Source organism: Oryctolagus cuniculus, chromosome 5 (assembly GCF_051225735.1).
Source record: "Oryctolagus cuniculus isolate XC-2025 breed Fujian yellow rabbit chromosome 5, ASM5122573v1, whole genome shotgun sequence".
In the NCBI taxonomy this organism is placed as follows: domain Eukaryota; kingdom Metazoa; phylum Chordata; class Mammalia; order Lagomorpha; family Leporidae; genus Oryctolagus; species Oryctolagus cuniculus.
In genome coordinates this window covers 92,796,580-92,818,427 of record NC_142871.1, presented here as the reverse complement: position 1 = coordinate 92,818,427, position 21,848 = coordinate 92,796,580, and the positions used below count along the sequence as shown (strand labels likewise).

General features: G+C 39.7%; 1 long non-coding RNA gene across 1 annotated transcript in view; it reads right to left on the bottom strand.

The window, feature by feature from the left end:
* Positions 1-8,385: 8,385 nt before the first annotated feature.
* Positions 8,386-21,848, bottom strand: part of LOC149126580 (uncharacterized) — a 486,087-nt gene continuing 472,624 nt past the window's right edge. The window contains exon 3 of the long non-coding RNA XR_016233910.1: positions 8,386-8,499. This is a non-coding gene — a long non-coding RNA (uncharacterized LOC149126580). The remainder of the gene's footprint in view (positions 8,500-21,848) is intronic.

Here is a 21,848-nt window from a genome sequence, read left to right as displayed (position 1 = left end):
CCAGCTCTCTGCCTGTGGCCTGGGAAAGCCATGGAGGATGGGTCAAGTGCTTGGACCCCTGCACTTCTGTGGGAGACCCGGAGGAAGCTCCTGGCTCCTGGCACTGGAGCTGGTGGCCACTTGGGGAGTGAACCAACAGAGGGAGGACCTTTCTCTGTCTCTCCCTCTCTCTCTCTGTAGCTCTGCCACTCAAATAAATAAATAAAAAAATCTTAAAAAAAAAAAAAAAGAGTGCCCCTAATGGAGCTTCAGACCAATGGTGAAACTGCTGCTTGGCAAAGATTCAGGTGACAAACTGAGGCGGACCTTCTTTCCCTTTGGCTCTTTTAATTTAACATCTTAGCATGAAAATGATAGGGCATCGAATAATATAGTCAATATTCATGTATGTATTGTTGGGTGAGAACAATTATCAACACTGTGATTAGAATTACTACTGTAAGTTACATCTGATTCTTTTATCCTATTACCTGAAATATCAAGCACAAATATGACAAATAAATAAATGATTTAATGAACAAATTTCAAATTAAAAGAAAATGAAAAGATTTATCTCACAAAATTTCAACAGGAAGAAAGAACTAAGGCTGCTGGGAGAATATTGCTAACTGGTAGGCCCGTTTGATACACGAACTGATGAAATTGTGAAACAGAGCAAATCATGATCTAACCATACATCCACAAAAAAAGATACACAGATTCACTTCCTATGCCCAGAGTGGAAGGAGAAAGGGGGCAAGGCAGCATGTTTCGGCTTTCCAAAGAATAGCAGAGGAACTATTTTTTTTTTTGGATCTGTAAAAGAAAAGCAAATCAGGAATCAAAGTTGGTTAGCAGAATAACCATGTATTGCAGACACAAAGAAGGAGGCAAACAGGATAAAAGAATCACACACAGACACACACACACACACACACACGTCACACACCTGTTCATTCACTCATACTTTTCAAGCCTAGGAATTCAGTAAGAAAGGAAAGCAGGTCTTTTCATCCTGCTTATATTCTAGATCATATTAGGAAGAGATTGACCTTGTATAGAAACTGGTTTCAAGTTTATACCAAGAGGAAAATAAGTGTCGTAAAGGTCTTAACTGAAATCATTATGTCAGAGGAGGAGCAGACTTGCCAGACAGCTTTCAGTTTAGTGACGAACTAGCTGCTTTCTCAGTAGGAGTCAGAGCTGCCCTTGCTTTGAGGCGCTTCACTCAAGAAGCATCGTGAAGAAAACGTGTAGGATGAGAGCCACAAAACATTCATTAGTGGAGGATAACTTGGTTGTCCCTGGATCAAACACATTCTCTTTATCACACTTGCAATTTCTGGACATTAGGAGTTTTGATGTTCCCCTGAGCTTTTATTAATTAATGTGTGATTAGATAAGTTTTTTTTTCCAAACAATGGCTTTGTTCTCCACAATGAAAATTCAGTCTCTTCTAGGCAAATCAAGAAGTAGAATATGACTGGTTCCTGCTCACATTATTTAATCTTTAATTTTTATTTTTATTTTATTTTATTTTTTTATTTTTTGACAGGCAGAGTGGACAGTGAGAGAGAGAGACAGAGAGAAAGGTCTTCCTTTGCCATTGGTTCACCCTTCAATGGCCGCCGCGGCCGGTGCACTGCAGCCGGCGCATCGCGCTGATCCGATGGCAGGAGCCAGGTGCTTCTCCTGGTCTCCCAGGGGGTGCAGGGCCCAAGGACCTGGGCCATCCTCCACTACACTCCCAGGCCATAGCAGAGAGCTGGCCTGGAAGAGGAGCAACCAGGACAGAATCCGGTGCCCCGACCAGGACTAGAACCCTGTGTGCCGGCGCCGCAAGGCAGAGGATTAGCCTATTGAGCCACGGCGCCAGCGTTATATGTGTTTTTAAGGAAAATAAATCGCATTTTAAAATGAATAATGTGTTATAAGCTTTCCAAGAGCAGGATAGTATTTTCTGATTCACTGGCATTTTTCCAGCACATGGAAAAGTGATGACACATGTTAGGCACTTATGAAACATTTGTTGAATGAGTGAATAGATGGAAAAACAGGTTCAAGAAGTCAAAACCATCAGCTAGACGATTATTTTACCTAGGCTGTAAGCTAGATGAAGGCAGAGGCTGCTGTTCACTGTCCTCATTAAACACATAAAACTTGGGGCACATCAATATTTAAGTAACTTTTTAAAATAATTATAAAGGTGATTTATTTGTACTATAAACTTAATTTTGATCAGAGGCAACATGATGTAGTAGAAAGAACACTAGACCAAGTGGGTTTACCATCTCAGCTCTGCAATCACTGGCCTAGTATCTTTAGATTAGTTTCCTTTAGCTCTGGGTAGCATTAAAATTAAAGGTATTTTCAATCTCCAATCTATTCTAATACTGTGGGATTCATTTTCCCACACTCCTTCAAAAAATAATATTAATAATAAGTTTGCAAGGATTCAGATTTAAGAGCTTAGTAATTCAATGATTTTTAAGTGTCTGACATTCATCTTCTAAAAATTCTCATTATATCACATAGGTCACGAGGGAGCCAACACACAAAGTTGAGTTACAATTTCTCTAAACAACCATTTTCATCCTCCAGTCCGAGGAAGTAAAATATCAGACACTGGCAGGTCATAAATTAGATCTGGTAGCAAAATTTTTCATGGAATGCTTCTAGAAGCAAACAGTTAAAATGTAGAGGATAGTTTAACGTCACTTCAGCACAGGGTAAGTCAACAGCTACCACTGCTTAAAACATACTCTGCATAAACAATTCATCATATTTACTTACTGGTTGTTTCCTCAGCTACCTGGATACAGTTATGAAATCCCTCCTAGCCAACAGAGTCTATTTTTTTTTCAAAGATTTCCATTGATATGCTTATTGCTTTTGTGCATCTTCCACCATCATCACAATAATCAATATGAATTGTCTCTGAATGACAATAATATTAATGATTCATTTTACACTTTTTGATTGTCAAGTCCTAAAATTTTATCATAGTTATAAAGTGATAACAATATGAAATCTTAAAGGAGTTAGGTCAATTTTAGTAATTGAAGCTTTTTACTATTATCTTCATAATTTTTAGAGTTTGGTTACTGGGGTAAGCAAATTGATTGGAATTCAAATTTGTCATTAAAAATAATTTTTGGCCGGCGCCATGGCTCACTAGGCTAATCCTCCGCCTTGCGGCGCCGGCACACGGGGTTCTAGTCCCAGTTGGGGCGCTGGATTCTGTCCTGGTTGCCCCTCTTCCAGGCCAGCTCTCTGCTATGGCCAGGGAGTGCAGTGGAGGATGGCCCAAGTGCTTGGGCCCTGCACCCCATGGGAAACCAGGATAAGTACCTGGCTCCTGCCATCGGATCAGTGCGGTGCGCCGGCTACAGCGCACCGGCCACGGCAGCCATTGGAGGGTGAACCAATGGCAAAGGAAGACCTTTCTCTCTGTCTCTCTCTCTCACTGTCCACTCTGCCTGTCAAAAAAAAATAATAATAATTTTTGAAGCTTGAAATACATAGGACTGGAAAGTAGCAATATGAGCAATGGGAAAAAATATGTTTCCAGAATAGGTTATGATGTTTACCTCTCCATGGCTTTGAATATTCCTTTCTGGGAACAAATTTCTTCCCAGTTGATTTGTAAAACCTTATGTTTCCTTTAAAACCAAGCTCAGCTCCCATTACCTGTTCAAAAATTTCTCTCCTTGCACCAAACCCTTGAATAGTCACTTCCCACTCTGATTCTTGGGTCGGCCAAGTGACTTTGGCTTAGTCAATGAGAAAAAAGTAAATGTGACACAAGTAGAAACTTGAAAGTGATTACATTCTGAGACTGTCCATTTTTGGAGTTCATCCACCATCTGGAGTCTAGGGCAACTTGCTATAGGCTGGAGACATCTGGCCCAATTGCTCTAATGCTCTTGCCAACCACTGGATATGTAAGTAAGGTCATTCGTAAACAACCAGATCCCAGTTTGAAACTAAACCCTATTTAAGTGTCCCTAAAAACATAGACAAGAAATCATTGGGACCAGCCTCCCAAGGAAACCTTCTAAGGTTTCCTTGCCCTTCCCCTAGGATGGCTAAGGGGGTTCACTAAACTGAAGGAGTGGTACAGCTGGCCCTGTGAGAGTCTAATCACCAGACTCAAGGAGTCATTTACTTCTCCAGTAGATAAAATCCTGCTGCCTACTATTGGCCAGAGGGGATTGTTTAGGCAAATTCCAGGTCCAGACAGGGAGATTCCAGGTGTGGGACAGAATGCAACTACCACCTGCATGTAACCCCTCAAACTTACTGGAGCCCACTTGGCCACAATGGAAGTCACTGACGCGCATGGCATCACTACCAATCAAAGGAAGGTCATGAGTACCATTGACCAAATGGGAACTTGTACATGAACTAAACATGCACCTCTCAGCCCCAACTTCAATCTATAAGAACCTTCACTCCTAACTCCTCAGGGAGCCTGGGAATTAATTATTAGCTGCTCAGTTCTTTGCTCTATACTTCATAAGTAAGCACCTCTTTGTTCCAACACCCCAATGTCAGTGATTGGCTTTCTGTGCATCAGGTGAGGGGATCCAAGTTGGGGGTTCCATAGCAACACCAACCAGTCCGTGATATTGTTCTGCAGCCAACTGATTTGCCAGCTGAATGTAGCCACACGTGTTAATCTAAGTAAGAGCAAGAATAGAGCATATAATGTGTCCAGCCAAATTTGTCAGTCTATAGAATTGTGAGCTAATAAATGTTCATGTTTTTAAGGGACTATATTTGCTTATTATAAGCAAAAATTAACTGATATGAAAATGTGTATAAGCTGGGTGTTGTCACAAGACATATGTAAGATGTATGACAGTGGTTTTAGGACTCAGCAACCAATGCTGGCAAACTGTGGCCTTCAGCTGTTAGAAAAGACCAGAATAAGAACAAAAATGCCGTTAGCAATGGCTAGAAAATGTTCAGCAAACTCTTAGTGGAGATTGAAATAGCAGTGAAGTGAGTAAATAAGTACATAAACTGCTATAGCAGGCTGGAAACATGGTGACTCATTTTATAAAATAGTGAAACAATTGATAAAACTGTCACCCATGATACCTTGGAAAATAGAAAGTAAGTTTAATAAAATTGTGGATCTAACCAAAGAGATTTCTGGGCAGTGACAATTGTTCCTGCTAGCTGTATATCAGAAAGTACCATAAGAGAAACATGAGCTATAGAAAGGATGCATTCCATTTGTAACTAGAATTTATGACACAATAACCTTTAAAAATAAAAAGTCACATAAAAATTGTACATATTTATGGGGCACCACATAATGTTTTGATACATTTATACATTATAAAATGTCTAATCAGGGTCAATATATCTATCTCTTTAATCATTTTGTATTTTAGCTTAGTGAAAACATTTCAAATACTATCTTCCATTCTTTTATTATTTTTTGAGAGAACAATACAATACATGAACATGGTCTACAGTTACTCTACTGTGAAATAGAACACCAGTACTTCTTACTCCTATTTTACAGTAACTCAGAACCTCAACCCTTCCCTGCTTCCCTCTCCAGCCTGTAGAAGCCACCACTATACTTCTAAATAAAAGACAATTATTTTTATGGCTTGCAGAAGAAATCTTAAGTATATAAAACTGTGCTGTATTTCATTCAATTTTTAGATATTTCAGAATTCAATATTTAAGTTTGAATATTCTGTGTTTACTTCTGCCATGACATTTTGTAAAAAAGTAATTCTAACATCCGAGACTACAGACCAAGTAACCAAAGCTAAGAAATTTGCCCAATTATATATACAACCAATGGTAAAGCCAGGATTTTGTCCTGAGCTGCCTGACTTCAAAGTTAGTGTTCTTTCCGGAACACCTTTCCTTCTTCACTGTCTTCTAACTTCTTCCGACAAGACCAGCCTTCTAATGTACAATGAGTTATTCAACAAAATAATATGTATATGTTCATTTATAAGTATTCTCAAAAATCATAAGAGTTTCACTGGACTGAATACTTTTAAAATTCAAGGTGGGTGATAGAATGATACATTATGTATGAAGGGCTAGAGTATGCTTTCTACTTTTGTAATTATAATAGAGTAGAAATATGGTGACCCAAAGTTTGTGCTGTTAAAGGTGGACTGTGTCTTTGATATCTGACCCATAATGGTCTCCTGCTGCATCTCCTGCTGCTTCTGGCTTAGCTCCTCCTTTTTTTCTAGATAACCTTTTCTCTCTCTCTCTTTTTTTTTTTTTTTTTTTTTTTTTTTTTTTTTTTTTGTATCCTAAAAATTGCCATTTAGATTACAAAACAGAATTTCCCCTGGCAGGAGAATAAGGAAGAAATAGATTTCAACAGTAGAAAAATAGAGTTACAAGGAGAGAGGGGGAGAGACAGAGAGAGAGGTTTTCCATCCACTGGTTCACTCCCCAGATGGCCACAAGCCCAGAGCTGAGTCAATCTGAAGCCAGGAATCAGGAGCCAGGAGCTTGTTCCAGGTCTCCCACATAGGTGCAGGGGCCCAATCACTTGGACCATCTTCTACTTCTTTCCCAGGCCAGAGCAGAGAGCTGGATTGGAAGAGGAGCACCTGGGACACTAACAGGCAACGATATGGGATGCTGGCACTGCAGGCGGAGGCTTAGCCTACTACACCACAGAGCTGACCCCTTGAGAATGTCTATCCCTCCCTCATGTCTGGAGAATACCTTTGCTTGATATAGTATTCTTGGTTGGCAGTTTTGTCCCTTCAGTACTGTGAAAGTCTCACCCAGTCCATCCTGGCCTATAAAGTTTCTGTTAAGAAGTCTGCAGTAAGCTAATGGCACCCCTTTATTGGGTTCTTTTCTCTTGTAACTTTGGGAATCTGTAACCCTGGAGATCATGACTATAATATATCATGGGGTAGAATTTGTTGTGTTGAATCAAATGTGCTTTGACCTTCCTTCCTAGATAGTTGATCTTTCTCTTGGTTTGAGAAATTTTCTGTCATTATCCTTTGAATATACATCCTACCCCTTTGGCATTTGAAAGTCCCTCTTGAACCCCAATAACTCTGATATTTCCTCTTTTCATTTTATCTCATATTTCCCATAAGCTTTCCTGTTCCTTTTTCTTTATTCTCCTCCAAGTGGATTTTCAAATAGCCTGTGTTGGAGCTTACTTATTCTTTTTTCTGTTTGATCTATTTTACTATTGATACCTTCTACTGTGTTTTTAATTTTGATTAGTGAGCTTTTAGTTGAAAATTTTCTGCTTGTTTTTTTTGTTTGTTTTTGTTTTTTTGTTTTTTAACTTTTATTTAATGAATATAAATTTCTAAAGTACAGAATATGGATTACAATGGCTTCCCCCCCATAACGTCCCTCCCACCCGCAACCCACCCCTTTCCCACTCCCTCTCCCCTTCCATTCACATCAAGATTCATTTTCGATTCTCTTTATATACAGAAGATTGATTTAGTATATATTAAGTAAAGATTTCAACAGTTTGCTCCCACACAGAAACATCAAGTGAAAAATACTCTTTGAGTACTAGTTATAGCATTAAATCTCAATGTACAGCACACTAAGGACAGAGATCCTACATGAGGAATAAGTGCACAGTGACTCCTGTTGTTGACTTAACAAATTGACACTCTTGTTTATGGCCTCAGTAATCACAATAGGCTCTTGTCATGAGCTGCCAAGGCTATGGAAGCCCCCTGAGTTCACTGACTCTGATCATATTTAGACAAGGCCATGGTCAAAGTGGAAGTTCTCTCCTCCCTTCAGAGAAAGGTCCCTCCTTCTTTGATGACCCGTTCTTTCCACTGGGATCTCACTGGCGGAGATCTTTCATTTAGGGTTTTTTTTTTTCCCCCAGAGTGTCTTGGCTTTCCATGCCTGAAATACTCTCATGGGCTTTTCAGCAGGATCCGCATGCCTTAAGGGCTGATTCTGAGGCCAGAGTGTTGTTTAGGACATCTGCCATTCTATGGGTCTGTTGTGTATCTCACTTCCCATGTTGGATCGTTCTCTCCCTTTTTTATTCTATCAGCTAGTATTTGCAGACACTAGTCATGTTTATGTGGTCCCTTTGGTTCTTAGTCCTATCATTATGATCAATTGTGAACAGAAATTGATCACTGGGACTAGTGAGATGGCATTGGTACATGCCACCTCGATGGGATTGAATTGGAATCCCCTGGTATGTTTCTAACTCTACCGTTTGAGGTAAGTCAGCTTGAGCATGTCCCAAATTGCACATCTCTTCCCTCTCTTATTCCCACTCTTACATTTAACAGTGATCACTTTTCAGTTAAGTTTCAGCACTTAAGAAGAATTGTGTATTGATTACAGTATTCAACCAAAAGTATTAAGTAGAACAAACAAAAACAATACAAAGAGGGATAACATATTAACTTGCTCATCAACAGTCAGGGTGAGGGCGGATCAAGTCACCGTTTCTCGTAGTGTTCATTTCACTTTAACAGGTTTCCTTTTTGGTGCTCAGTTAGTTGTCACCTATCAGGGAGAACAAGTGATATTTGTCCCTTTGGCATTGGCTTATTTCACTCAGCATAATGTTCTGCTTGGTTTTGTTTAATTCCATTCCTCTATAAAAGCTCTCTGTTAGAATGTTGAATTATTTCTCTTTGTTTTCATGAATTTCACTGAATTTCCTTAAAACAGCTATTTTGACATCTTTGAGCATTTGGAAACTTCAGGTTCTAGGTAGTTAGCTTCTGGGTCTTATTTTCCTCTTTATGTGAGGTCATAGTTCCCTGAAAGTTCTTAACTCTGTGTGTGTGTGTGTGTGTGTGTGTGTGTGTACACAACATCAACTGTACATTTAAAGATTGGTTTTAGTAATCTGGCTTTATCTGTGACTGTTCTAGAAATTCTAAGCAGCCTGTTTTTCTTTAGCCTATGGATGCTTCTACAATTTCAGCCCTAGGTAGCATCCTATACTGAGCTTTGCCCCACATCCACTGTTAACATGATTTCAAATGATTCAGTCCTACAATACTCCCCAAACTCAAATTTGTCCCAAATCTGCAGTGGTTGTATTGTTTGGCGTGAACTGCAAATGTGCCTAAAAAGGTGTAGTTCATCCCTAGAAGCCTCTTCCTGGAACTGTGGTTGGCCAAGGCTCCTTGTCCAGTGTCTACCAATGTCATGATGCTAGACCGCATCCGGAGCCCACAGCCCACCAGGAGCGGTGAAGCCTGGGAGTAGTGATGCCAAGCCTGCCATGGCCTATCTGCTACTGAGCTGAGTTACTGCTGCTCCTAGCAGGCACCACTGATGACACTGGCTGTGATATTAGGCTATTCAACCAGGACTATGAACTCTTCTGGGCACTAAGCAGGTCCAGAGGCTCTGTCTGCAGGCAATGGCCTGGAGACAGGAATTGTTAGAATCTGCTCAGTGCTAGGTTTACCAGCCTGACAGAGTCCCAAAGCAGTCTTGTGGTACCTTGGCTGTCTGCCTAATGTTGTACTCTAGCAGGTCCTAGATGGGTCACATCTGGGTTTCAGAGTCACTAGGTTCTGTGAAATCATGGAGATGCACCCTATGAGAGGCTGGTGTGATACACACCAAAACAAGTCTGTCTCACTCCTGAGGCTCTGCCCATGGGCACTGGCCTTGACTTCCGTGGCTTTGTGAAGGAAACTTAGTGTGTTGTGTGGCTGTTCAAATGGTGTCTCTACAGGGAGCTGATCACTGGGGCAGCTTGCTCTGCTGCCATCTCGGCTCCACCTCCTTGCTTACTTGGCATTTGAAAATCGACTTTTATTATTTCTGTCCTGATGTTTTATTAGAAAATTAATGTTCAGCAAATAGAACTGATGTCTTGTGATTTAACAACCATCTTAAATGTTGTGGAAGAAAGAATCAGAGCACAGCCTCCCAGCTTATCATATTATTTGGTATTGTTATAATGCACAGTCCCTCCATAGAGCTGCTATTCATTATGTGAGGCAGAAAGATAATTGCTTGTATGGGATTGTTCTGAGCATTGCACTAACTTATCACACTTGTCCCCGTACATTAAATGCCCGTAGGGCTCCATGATCCTTGTCATAAGCAAAAATGCCTATACATATTTACAAATACACTCTGGGTATGGCATTGTCCCCAACTGAGTGAGACTCATTGGTACAGCAGAAATGTGAGAAATTTAATATTCTTTCTCTTCATCTCTAAATTTCTTTCTTTTTAAAATTTATTTTTATTGAGGCTGGCGTTGTGGCATAGTGGGTAAAACCACCGCCTGCATTGCCAGCATCCCATATGGGCGCCAGTTTGGGTCCCAGCTGCTCTACTTCCGATCCAGCTCTCTGCTACGGCCTGGGAAAGCAGTAGACGAAGGCCCAAGTCCTTGGGCCCCTGCACCCACTTGGGAGACCCAGAAGCTCCTGGCTCCTGGCTTTGAATTGGCACAGCTCCGGCTGTTGCAGCCAACTGGGGAGTGAATCATCGGATGGAAGACCTCTCTCTGTCTGCCTCCCCTTCTCTCTCTGTGTAACTCTGCCTTTCAAGTAAATAAGAAAAACTTTTAAATTTTATTTTATCCATTTTAGAGTCAGAGAGAGAGAGAGAAAGAGAAAAAGAGAGAGAGCACCCATTTGCTGGTTCAGTCCCCAAATACTCACAACAGCACTGGGCCAAGACCACCTAACCGGAACCAGGAATTCAACCCAGGTCTCCTGCATGGGTGGCAGGAACCCAATTACTTGGGTGATTGCTTGCTATTAGTCAAGGTGCATATTAGCAGAAAGGTAGAATTGGGAGTGCAGCCAGGACTAGAAACTAGGCATCTGAAAAGGAATGCACACATTTTAATCAACATCATAACTGCGAGGTTAAATGCCCAACTCCCCTCTAAATTTCCCCCAACTAGTTATTGGAGTCTCTAGGTGGGTATCTCTCTGGTACCCATAAAATAGTCCTCATATGGCTGCAGCTAATTTCCTTCTGTCCAGCTCATCATAACATGTGCTTTTCCCTGCAAGGGCTTATTTTAGATACAGATGAATACAATGTGCTTTGCAGAACTGGCAGGTTCCCATCACACTCCTGTAGTTAGCATTGTAGGAGAGTGGTATACCAAGGCGAGTTTTCAGGTAAGGAGGATGGAAGGAAAGGAAGGATGGAACCGATGGCTTTCATCCCAGAACCTGTGTTCAATACTCTTCTCCCTAAGAGTGAGTTACTTCCTGACAGCATCTCGGAGCCCCCAGATTCTGCTTTTCATGCATACGGGGACTTCTGAGGAGCAATACCTTGCTTATTGTTGATCCTCAAATATTTGAGGTTGGAACTAAATTGAATTCATGCATTAAACCCCTTGAATGGAACAGCAGCCCTTAAAGGACCTGTCGTTATACTCAGAGGTATCCCATCCAAACACAGCCTTATTTAAACTTGTGCCTGAGACCACCGTTATAATTTTAGCTCTTAAAAACTTGCTTAATATCTCAACTGTATTCTCATCTCATGCTTCCATTATATTTTTCTGTTGTCCCAAAGTTGTTATGTACATAACAAAAATATTACTCATGTCTTTCTCTTAGTCTTCGGCAATTTTGTGCTGCTGCAACAAAACACTTGAAACTAAGCAATTTATTAAGAAGACAAATCTGTTTCTCACCATTCTGGAGGCTGGGAAGGTCAAGGACCAGCAATTCCACGTGTCTGATGAGGGTTGTGTCCTCTGACGGAAAGGAGTGCTGTGTCCTCACTTGGCAGAAGGCAGAAGGGCAAGTGAACTGAACACTGTGTGAAGTCTCTTTTATAGAGGACTTAATGCCATTCAAAAGGGAGAAGCCCTTATGACCTAGCCTCCTCTTGAAGATCTAAACTCTTAATACGACTACACTGGCCATTAAATGTTAATATTTGAATTTTGGAGGGGACACATTCTAATTGTAGCACCCCTCAAAGCTGCCAGAAAGTCTTTCCAACTTCCTTAATTTTTGTTAATGTGTAGGTTTGGGCAGGGGATGAGATTGGAAGAAATCAATAGTATAATCTTTCTTAATGTGTCACAGGTGAGAAAATGTGAAACAATCTTTTTGACTTTTCTCATTTCTTACTATATACTAGTTCTAACATGATAATGCATTTTTAGGGATTTAATGTGTTACTCATTTTATTGCTTCCTTTATATATATATATTTAATTTGTCAAATTTTGTTCTTTTCATAATGTCATGATACTTTTCTCAGACCTTCTTAAAACTAACTGGGACTGGCATTATGATGCAGGGGGTTAAGCCTCCACCTGTGACACCAGCATCCCATATGGGTACTGGTTTGGCTGCTAGCCACTCCTTTTCTGACCCAGCTTCCCACTAATGCTCCTGGGGAAATAGCAGAATGTGGCCCAGGTACCTGGGCCCCTGACGCCAATGTAGGAGATACAGATGGAGTTCCAGGCTCCTGGGTTTGGCTTGGCCCAGCCCTGGCTGTTGTGGCCATTTGGGGAGTGAATTAGCAGATGGAAGATCTCTCTGTCTCTATATATAACTCTGCCTTTCAAATGGATAAATAAATCTTTTTTTAAAAAGCTAATTTAGTCAGCTACCTTGTGGCTCAATGTCTCCTTGATTGATTCTGCTCTCTACCTCACTTACTAAATGAACTTCCCATTGAATCACCATACATACCTTCTGTAACTACTTGTCCAAGTAATCCTCAAGGTCTCTCAATTTGTAAATACTTATTGAATAACTAGTATTACCAGATTTTTCTCTTCCTTTCCTTCTTACTTTTTAAAAAAAAATTCTACTTACTTGATATGAATTTTCTCTGAATCTCTTCAGTTTTTGTTCTTCTTTCCTTGACTTGATTCTTGTTTCACAATAGCTCATAGTCAGAGCTACAAAATTTGGATTTTTATTATTTGTCAATTGTTCTTATAATGAATTATAAATCCTTAGAATTTGAAACAATATTTCACTGCATTTACATATTTTCTATTTTAAATTATTAATTTTTATTTGTATTTTATTTGAAAGACAGGAAAAGAGAGAGAGATTTTCCATTCATTAGTCCAAAAACCAGGGCAGGGCCAGGTTGAAGCCAGGAGCCAAGAACTCCAGGTCTCCTGTGTGCATGGTGAGTACCCAAGTACTTGAGCCATCACCTGCTACCTCCCATGGTGTACATTAGCAAGCTGGAATCAGAAATGGATTAAGGTGCCACCCACCACCACCATCACTGTGCTGTAGTGGCATAAGGCGCTTGCCTGTGATGCTAGCATCCTATATGGGCCCCAGCTTGAGTCCTGGCTGCTCCATTTCTGATCCAGACTGCTGCTAATGTGCCTGAGAAAGCAGATGATGGCCCAAGTGCGTGGGCCTCTGCACCCACATGGGAGACCTGGATGAAGTTCCTGGCTCCTGGCTTTGAACTGACCCAAACCCAGGTGTTGTGGCCATTTGGGGAGTGAACCAAACTTTTTCACCATAACCATAACTTTCAAATAAATAAATATTTTACCTAATGTTTCATGTTTTTTAAACAAAATGAGATCTCACTACTTAAATTTTTGAGTTAACTTATTTCTTAACTCCTTAGCACTTTTTTTTTTTTTTTTTTTTTTTTTTGGACAGGCAGAGTGGACAATGAGAGAGAGAGAGAAAGGTCTTCCTTTGCCGTTGGTTCACCCTCCAATGGCCGCTGCGGCTGGCGCGCTGTGGCCGGCGCACTGTGCTGATCCGATGGCAGGAGCCAGGTACTTATCCTGGTCTCCCATGGGGTGCAGGGCCCAAGCACCTGGGCCATCCTCCACTGCACTCCCTGGCCACAGCAGAGAGCTGGCCTGGAAGAGGGGCAACCGGGACAGAATCCGGTGCCCCGACCGGGACTAGAACCCGATGTGCCAGCGCCACAAGGCGGAGGATTAGCCTAGTGAGCCGCGGCGCCGGCCCTTCTTAGCACTCTTAATTTGACACTTATTTGTGTAGTTAGCCTATGTTACAAAAAATTATAATGAAAGAAAGCTAATCTATAGTAAAAGCTTAAGCTGTTTTTGTGGAATCTGATAAGCTAATTGCAAAGTTCATACAAAAAAGAAAAAACTAAGAATATAAATATAGCCAAGGGGAAAAGAAAATGGCCAATACACTGCTGAAGAAAAGTGGAGTTGAGAGTGCAGAAAATTGTCCACCATGTTTCCAGGGTTACTTTAAGTTTCACAAGGGTGTTACTGGGACAGGGATAGGTAAATACAACAATGAAACAAAACCAGAGGCCGGCGCCGTGGCTCACTAGGCTAATCCTCCGCCTTGCGGCACCGGCACACTGGGTTCTAGTCCCGGTCGGGGCACTGGATTCTGTCCTGGTTGCCCCTCTTCCAGGCCAGCTCTCTGCTGTGGCCAGGGAGTGCAGTGGAGGATGGCCCAAGTGCTTGGGCCCCGCACCCCATGGGAGACCAGGAGAAGCACCTGGCTCCTGCCTTCGGATCGGCCATTGGAGGGTGAACCAACGGCAAAGGAAGACCTTTCTCTCTCTGTCTCTCTCTCTCACTGTCCACTCTGCCTGTCAAAAAAAAAAAAAAAAAAAAAGAAAAGAAAAAGAAAAAAAGAAACAAAACCAGGAACCTCAGAGACAGACTCACGTACATGAAAGAAGTCAGAGCTTGCCATTTTAGAGTGGTGTGGAAGGAATTGGCAATTTAGTAAACAACATCTGGATAACCAGTTTTCTATATGGAGCCATATCATAACCAAAAAACAAATTCCTGTCAGACTGAATACCCACAGTTTTTTAAACTTCCTAAAGAAAACATGCAAACATGCATTGCCTTTGCAACTGTACATTGGTACATTGTAAAAGGATTGAAGGCAAAATAGAGGCAGAACCCATAAAGTAAAAGATGTATAAATGCAATTACATCAAACTAAGAATTTGGTTATTCAAAGATACCATAAAAAAACACAAACCACAAACCAGAATTTCTGACAATATTAGTTAAAAGACTAGTAGTTCATGTATTTAAAAATCTCCATGTGGGGTGGGCATCATGGTGCAGTTAAGCTTCCTCTTGATATACCCCATAGTCCATATCAGAGTGCTGGTTTGAATCTTGGCTACTCTGCTTCCAATCCAGCTCCCTGCTGGTGTGCCTTAGAGGGAGTGGCTAATGGCTCAAGTGCTTAAATTTATGCCACCCACATGGGAAACCCAGATGGAGTTCCTGGCTCCTGGCTCCTGGCTTTAGCCTGGCCTAACCTTGGCTGTTGCAGCCATTTGGGGAGTGAGCCAGTGATGGGAAGATCTCTATTTCTCTCTCCTCCCCATCTCTCTGCCTTTCAAATTAATAAATCTGTTTTTTAATATCCAGAAAAAAAAAGACACATAAGCAATAGAAAAATGGGTAAAGAACATGGATATGCACTCCACAAAAGAGGGAAAAAAACTAATGACTGGTAACATATGCATCTAAAAAGATGTCCAACCTCACTAATAATCAGCAGAAAGACAACATACCATCTTATATCTAAATCATTGACCAAAATTTTAAACATGACAGGTCAATGTGTTTGTGAGGATGAGGGACAACAGGAGCTCTCATGTAATGCTGAGAGGACAAATTTGTCCAAACCCTGTTGAGAGTCATTTGGTATGAACTAGTAACCCACCTGATACCCAGCAATTCCGCTCATAGGTACAATTGACTTCAGAAACCCTCACGTATGTGTAGCAAGAAACAGCAAAATATTCATCGTACCGTTGTTTGTAGCAGTAAAAACTAAAACCAGCACAAAGGACCATTGACAGGAGACTGGATAAATAAGGTATGGGCTGTCCATACAGTGGGAAGTGTAACACACAGAAATGAAAGCAAATGGACGCTAGCTCCCGGTGTCCACATGAATGAATCTCTCAGACATAGAAAGACAGGAGTAGAATACATAGAGTGCAGTTCCATTTATACAAAATTCAAAACTACAAATGCATTATTTAGGAAAATGTACATTAAAATTATAATGAAAAATAAAGGAATGACAACCCATAATTGAAGATAATGGTTGCCTAGGAAGCAAAGATCGAGGAAGCAGAGAGGGATGGTGATGCTAGGTGGGATGCACAGAAAGGGTCTTCTAAAATATCTCAGGGCTCCTTTAATTTCCTTTGGTTTTTAATTTATAAACTTTTTAAAAATTTTATTTTATTGTGGTGAGAATTTTACTGTAGTAAGAATTTTTATCCTCAAGCTGAGTGGTGGGTTTAAGCAGATTAGTTTTTCTATTCTTATTTATATATATATGTCATTTTTATATTCTTAGCACATACAAAATAACTCAAAATGAAATTGTTGTTAATACATGCAATAGGTGTTGAGCTAAATAACTGGGCTTCTGGTTTGTATTCTGTGTATTATTCTATGTTTGTTTACCTGAATTGCTCTGATGCTACCTACAATCACTGCTGGAAACAATGTTTACATGGTTCCAATGACTTTGCATAGAGCATTCACTCTTTACAACTCTGTTGTCCTTTATAGAAAATTTACAACCAAACTGTACACAATGAACTATCAGGGAGAGCATGCAGAAAATCAGGGAAGTTTTGCTGACATTGAAGGCTGAGATTATGAATGAAGTGGGAGATTTCTACTTTATTTTGCGCTGAATGGTAATAGTCTACATGTCTACAGTTTCAAAAAATGTTTAAAGAATAATCCTTCTCCCTCACCTTTTTTTTTAAAAGCTCTCCCTACTAAGTATCTTTATGAACATATGGCAGTTCCAAGAAAAAGCCAAGTAAATATCTGAAACATTAATGTGCCATGCTGCCATCATCCTAAGACTAAAGAAAACTGTAAATCCAGCAATCTCCTAACACAACAACTGTTGCCTGCCAATTCTTCTATCAAATAAAAATCATCACTTAGGGGAAGGATGGCTACATGGTGACTAAGCAGACAGATGGCAGGTGTGAGTCAAAACACTCTGGGGTGCTAGCTCAGATCATTCTGCATTACACCCTGCTGGAGAGCAGAATCAGAAAACAAATCACCCATTAGACTAGGAGGAAAATGCCCCAAATCCCACTAACAGCCAGAAATGTAAAAGTAGACAAGATAGCAAAGTTTAAAATGCTGTATTGTAACTTCTAAATCCAGTTCTTTAGGTCTGCCCTTTGATCATCCTCCACCTCCATCTGACTTAAGTCTCTCTCACCTTTTCTGGCTGGCTAGCAGTTTCCTGTAGTGCACAAGGAGGTCATTGTTTTTCCACTTGATCGCCCCTGCCTGAACTGGACCACCTGTTACAAAGGTTACCTGGTTTCATTCCTGCAGGGCAATGTTCCAAGGCCAGAGAAAAGATTTCAACCACATCCTTGCCTGGCAAACAGCCCGTGGTAGTTTCTGCTTTGGGTTCAGTTCCTGGGAGTGACCAAATCTAACTTCCATGCCTTAGACACATTCTGTTGGGGGAGGGGGAACAAAGACTCAAGCCCTCCCTCATTTGCATAACTGCTTTACATACTGCTGTCATAAAGAAGGCAATTTGCTTTAATGAATTTGAATGTAATTATAGAAAAGGGCCCTAGGTGGAGCCTTAGTACAAATGGAAGAACAAATTGAAAATAAAAATAAATCAAAATTTTCCAAAAATTCCCTAAGAAATCAGAGCATTTTATATAAGAAAATGAGTGTTCTTCTCTCAGCACAAGAAACAGCTACATTTACATGGTTTTTTTGTTTAGAATAATCCTCAAAAGAGCGTGTTCAGCCATAATGGCTGAGAGCACATTAATGCCGGTATTCTCTGGGCAAGATGGATGTCCCCAAGCTGCCAGCACACTTGCCTGAACATCTCCCCTTCTGCTTACAGGGACACCACCACTAATTTATTTATTTAAGTGCGGTAAGAATATCTCACATCTAAAGAGAAATAATCAGAATTATTTGTAAGATGGTTTTTATTAGATTATAAGCACAGTGACTATAAGAACTCAAAGTTTTTTTTCCTGAGGTTGTGTTTTATTTTGTTTGTCACCACAAAGTCTGGAAAGACTTGGGATTTTCCCCCCAGTTTTATTTAGTGTAACTGACAAAACTTGTATATATTCAAGGTGCGCAGTGAAATTATTTGATACACATTCTATTTTTTTTTTAGATTTATTTATTTATTTGAAAGGCAGAGTTACAGAAGCAGAGAGATAGCGGTCTTGCATCCTCTGGTTCACTACCTAAATGGCCAGTACAGCCGGAACTGGTCCAGCTTATGACATCATTAGATAATATAATGTTATGGAACCACCAATATATATGCAGTCCATCATTGAATGAAATGTCACTATTGGCATATGGCTATAAAATTTAAATCCTGTTGTTAACATTCCTAATCATATGTCAGTATGATCAACCAGCAATTAATCCAGTCTTTATCATGTTTATAATCCACACATATGTTTTAAATTATACTGAGAGACCCGAGCCTGGATCAAGGTGCAGCTATTTTAGACTAGGCCTCCATCTTGTAACTCAGGCCTGACCAAGCCCTGAACCCTAAGCCAAAAGCTCCTAAAAAAAGAAAATAAAACTCACCTTATGATAAACTCTCCTAGCAACAGCCAATTAACAAATAGCAGGGAAATACGCAAAATTCTAGGTGTCTTTTCAGACAGTTAAGGATATTGATAACATCCCCAAACCCTGCAGTTTGGCACGTACACCCTAGCAGCTCAGACCCTAAACTTCAGCCAATCATAAAATGACAAGTATAAATTTAAAATATAAGCCTATCAGATGCTGTACAGCCGAACTTGTTTGTTTAACTGTATAAAAACCCTAACGACCTTACTGTAGGGGCCACCGATCCAGCCCAGCTATGCCTGGTGCGGACGTCGGTCCAAACTTGAGTTTGAAATAAACTCTTGCACTTGCATCAGCCTCAGCTCCTGGTGGTCTTAATTGGTGGGAATTGGACGCTTCAGGTACAACAATACTACATACATATTTACAATGAAATAAAACCTAGCATACTGAAATCTTTAAAATTTATATAATTAATTAAATACTATAAGTATTTTCAGAAATTTACTTTTTTTTTCAATATCATGTTGATGAGCTTTATCCATGACACAAGTAGATCCATTCCTTCTCTTCTTTTTTAATAAACTTTCACTTTGGAATAACTTTATACTTCTTGGAAAGTTATAGAACACAGAGAGTTCCAATAAACCATTCCCCAAACTTCCCCCAATGTTAACACAACAATAATACTTTGTTCAAACTAAGAGATTATCAAAGCTATTTTGCAATTCACTAAACTTGGGGCTTTATTTGAATATCATCAGTTTTGCCAATAATGTTTAGAATCTAGTCCAGGATACCACATTGCACTTACTGTTCATTCATTTTTTTCTGCTGTATGACTATACTAAAACTTATTTCTCCATTCTTTTTGTTAATATTGTTTTCAGATTTTCATTGATATACCAGATGATATCTTTATATGTACATGCATGAGCACATATAATACCCTTGTGTGCACATATGTAACACATGGTCTACAAAGTAGTTACACCAAGATATAGCCTCACAAATATATGTCAGTTTCTGCTGATCTGTTTTTAGCTTACACTCATTATTAAGATTACTGGTATGAAATAGCATTCATTTTCATTTATATTTGCACTTCCTTATTGCTTGTGAGATTGTGCATTTTTCATGTGTTTCTTGTTTTGTTAGGTGCTATTCATGTTCATTGCTATTTGATTTTATTGTATTGTTTTGTAGACATCTTACATGTGTATATATACATACTCTATGGTAAGTCATTGTTGGCAATATGCATTGTTAATGTCTTCTCTAGTTAGTGGAATGTCTTCTTTTTTAAATAGTGCCTTTTTTTCTAAATATTTATTTTATTTATTTGAAAGAGTTACAGAGAGAGGTAGAGACAGAGAGAGAGGTTTTCCATCCGCTGGCTCACTCCCCAGATGGCCGCAATGGCCAGAGCTGTGCTGATCCAAAGCCAGGAGCCAGGAGCTTCCTCCTGGTCTCCTATGCGAGTGCAGGAGCCCAAGGACTTGGGCCATCTTCCACTGCTATCCCAGACAATAGCAGAGAGCTGGATCGGAAGAGGAGCACCCAGGACTAGAACCAGCGCCCATATGCAATGCTGGTGCTTCAAGCCACGGCCTTAATCCGCTGTGCCACAGTGCCATCCCCAAGTAGTGCCTTTTAAGAGAATGTTCCAATGTGGGAAGCAGTCCACACTGCAGACTCATAGAATGATAAACACTTTAAATAGCACTCTGACCTCAGAATCAGCCCTTAAGGCATTCTGGTCTGGCCTATGAGAGCCTTTCAGGCATGGAAAACCAAGATACTGTGGCAAAAAAATGTCCTACATGAAGGATCTCTGTGAGTGAGACCCCAGTGGAAAGAAGTGGCCATCAAAGGATGTACTTTCCTCTGAAGGGAAGAGAGAATTTCTACTTTACTTATAGCCCCGTCTAAATACTGATGGAGTTTGTGGATTCAAAAGGCTTCCATAGCATTAGCAGCTCATTCAAGAGCCTCAGGTGATCACTGACATCATACATGAGAGTGTTACTTGCACTTACTTCCCAAGCAGGACCTCTGTCCTCAATGAGTTATGAGAATTAACTGTAAAACTTGTTCTCAAATAGTTTTGTGTGTGTGTGTGTGTGTGTGTGTGAAAATTGCTGAAATCTTTAATGAATATAGAGTTGATCTTCTGCGTATAAAGTTAATTGAAAATAAATCTGAATGGGGACTGGGACTGGGAATGGGGGAGGGAGGAGGAGATGGAGTGGGAGTGAGAGTGGGAGGGCAGGTATGGTGGGAAGAATCACTATATTCCTAAAGTTGTACTTTTGAATTTTGTGCTCATTAAATAAAAGGTTTCTTTGGGGGAAAAATACAGTGCCTTTTGATGCATAGACATCTTAAATGTTAATGTGCTCTAACCAATTCAGAGATTTCCATTTCTGTTTCTTAATAGCAAAGTATTTCCCAACTCTGAAATCACAAAATATTCTTATATACTTTATCCTAAAAGTTTAAGGGTTTTACATACATTTTGATCTATCTTCTACTTGTTGCAGATTTTTTTTGGTGTCATGTGAGATAGGACTCTAATTTCATTTTTTCTCCTTTATAAATACCCACTGACCAGTAATATTTACTAAATGGTTTGTTTTTCTCTACTGATCTGTGATACCACTGATAATAAATATCAAATTTCCATTTGGGTATGGATTTATTTCTATACTTTTTGTTTTCCATATTCTTTATATTATATTATTCTAATACCACACTATCTTAATTATTTCACTTTTATAAGTCTAAACATCCAGAAGAGGTTCCATTTTGTAATTTTTCTTCAAGAGTATATTGGTTATTCTTTGCTCCTCCATTTCAGTGAAAGGATTCTAATAAATACCTTATTTTAGAACCAGATCTACAAAATGAAACAAAATAAACTTGGAAGAATTTGGAATTGTGTTGAAGGAAAATTGATATGTTTGTGTTCTGAGTCTCTGTATCCATATACGTGATATAGTAGATCTCTTTAAAACTATATCAGTAAAGATGTATAATATTTTTCCATTAAATTCTGCACAACTATTAACAAATTAATGTTTTGATGTTCTGTGTTTTTGCTTTATTTTAAATATTTTTAAAGTTACATTGAATGCAAATAATTGTTGAAGTATAGAAATACAATGCATTTTTGTACACTGAAACTTGGTGAAACTATTATGGTAATAATTTGTCTTTTTTCATGGATTTTCTATATAGGATATTATTATTTATGAATAACACTGTTTTAAATCTTCATTTATATCCTTGTACACTTTATTCACTTATTTTCT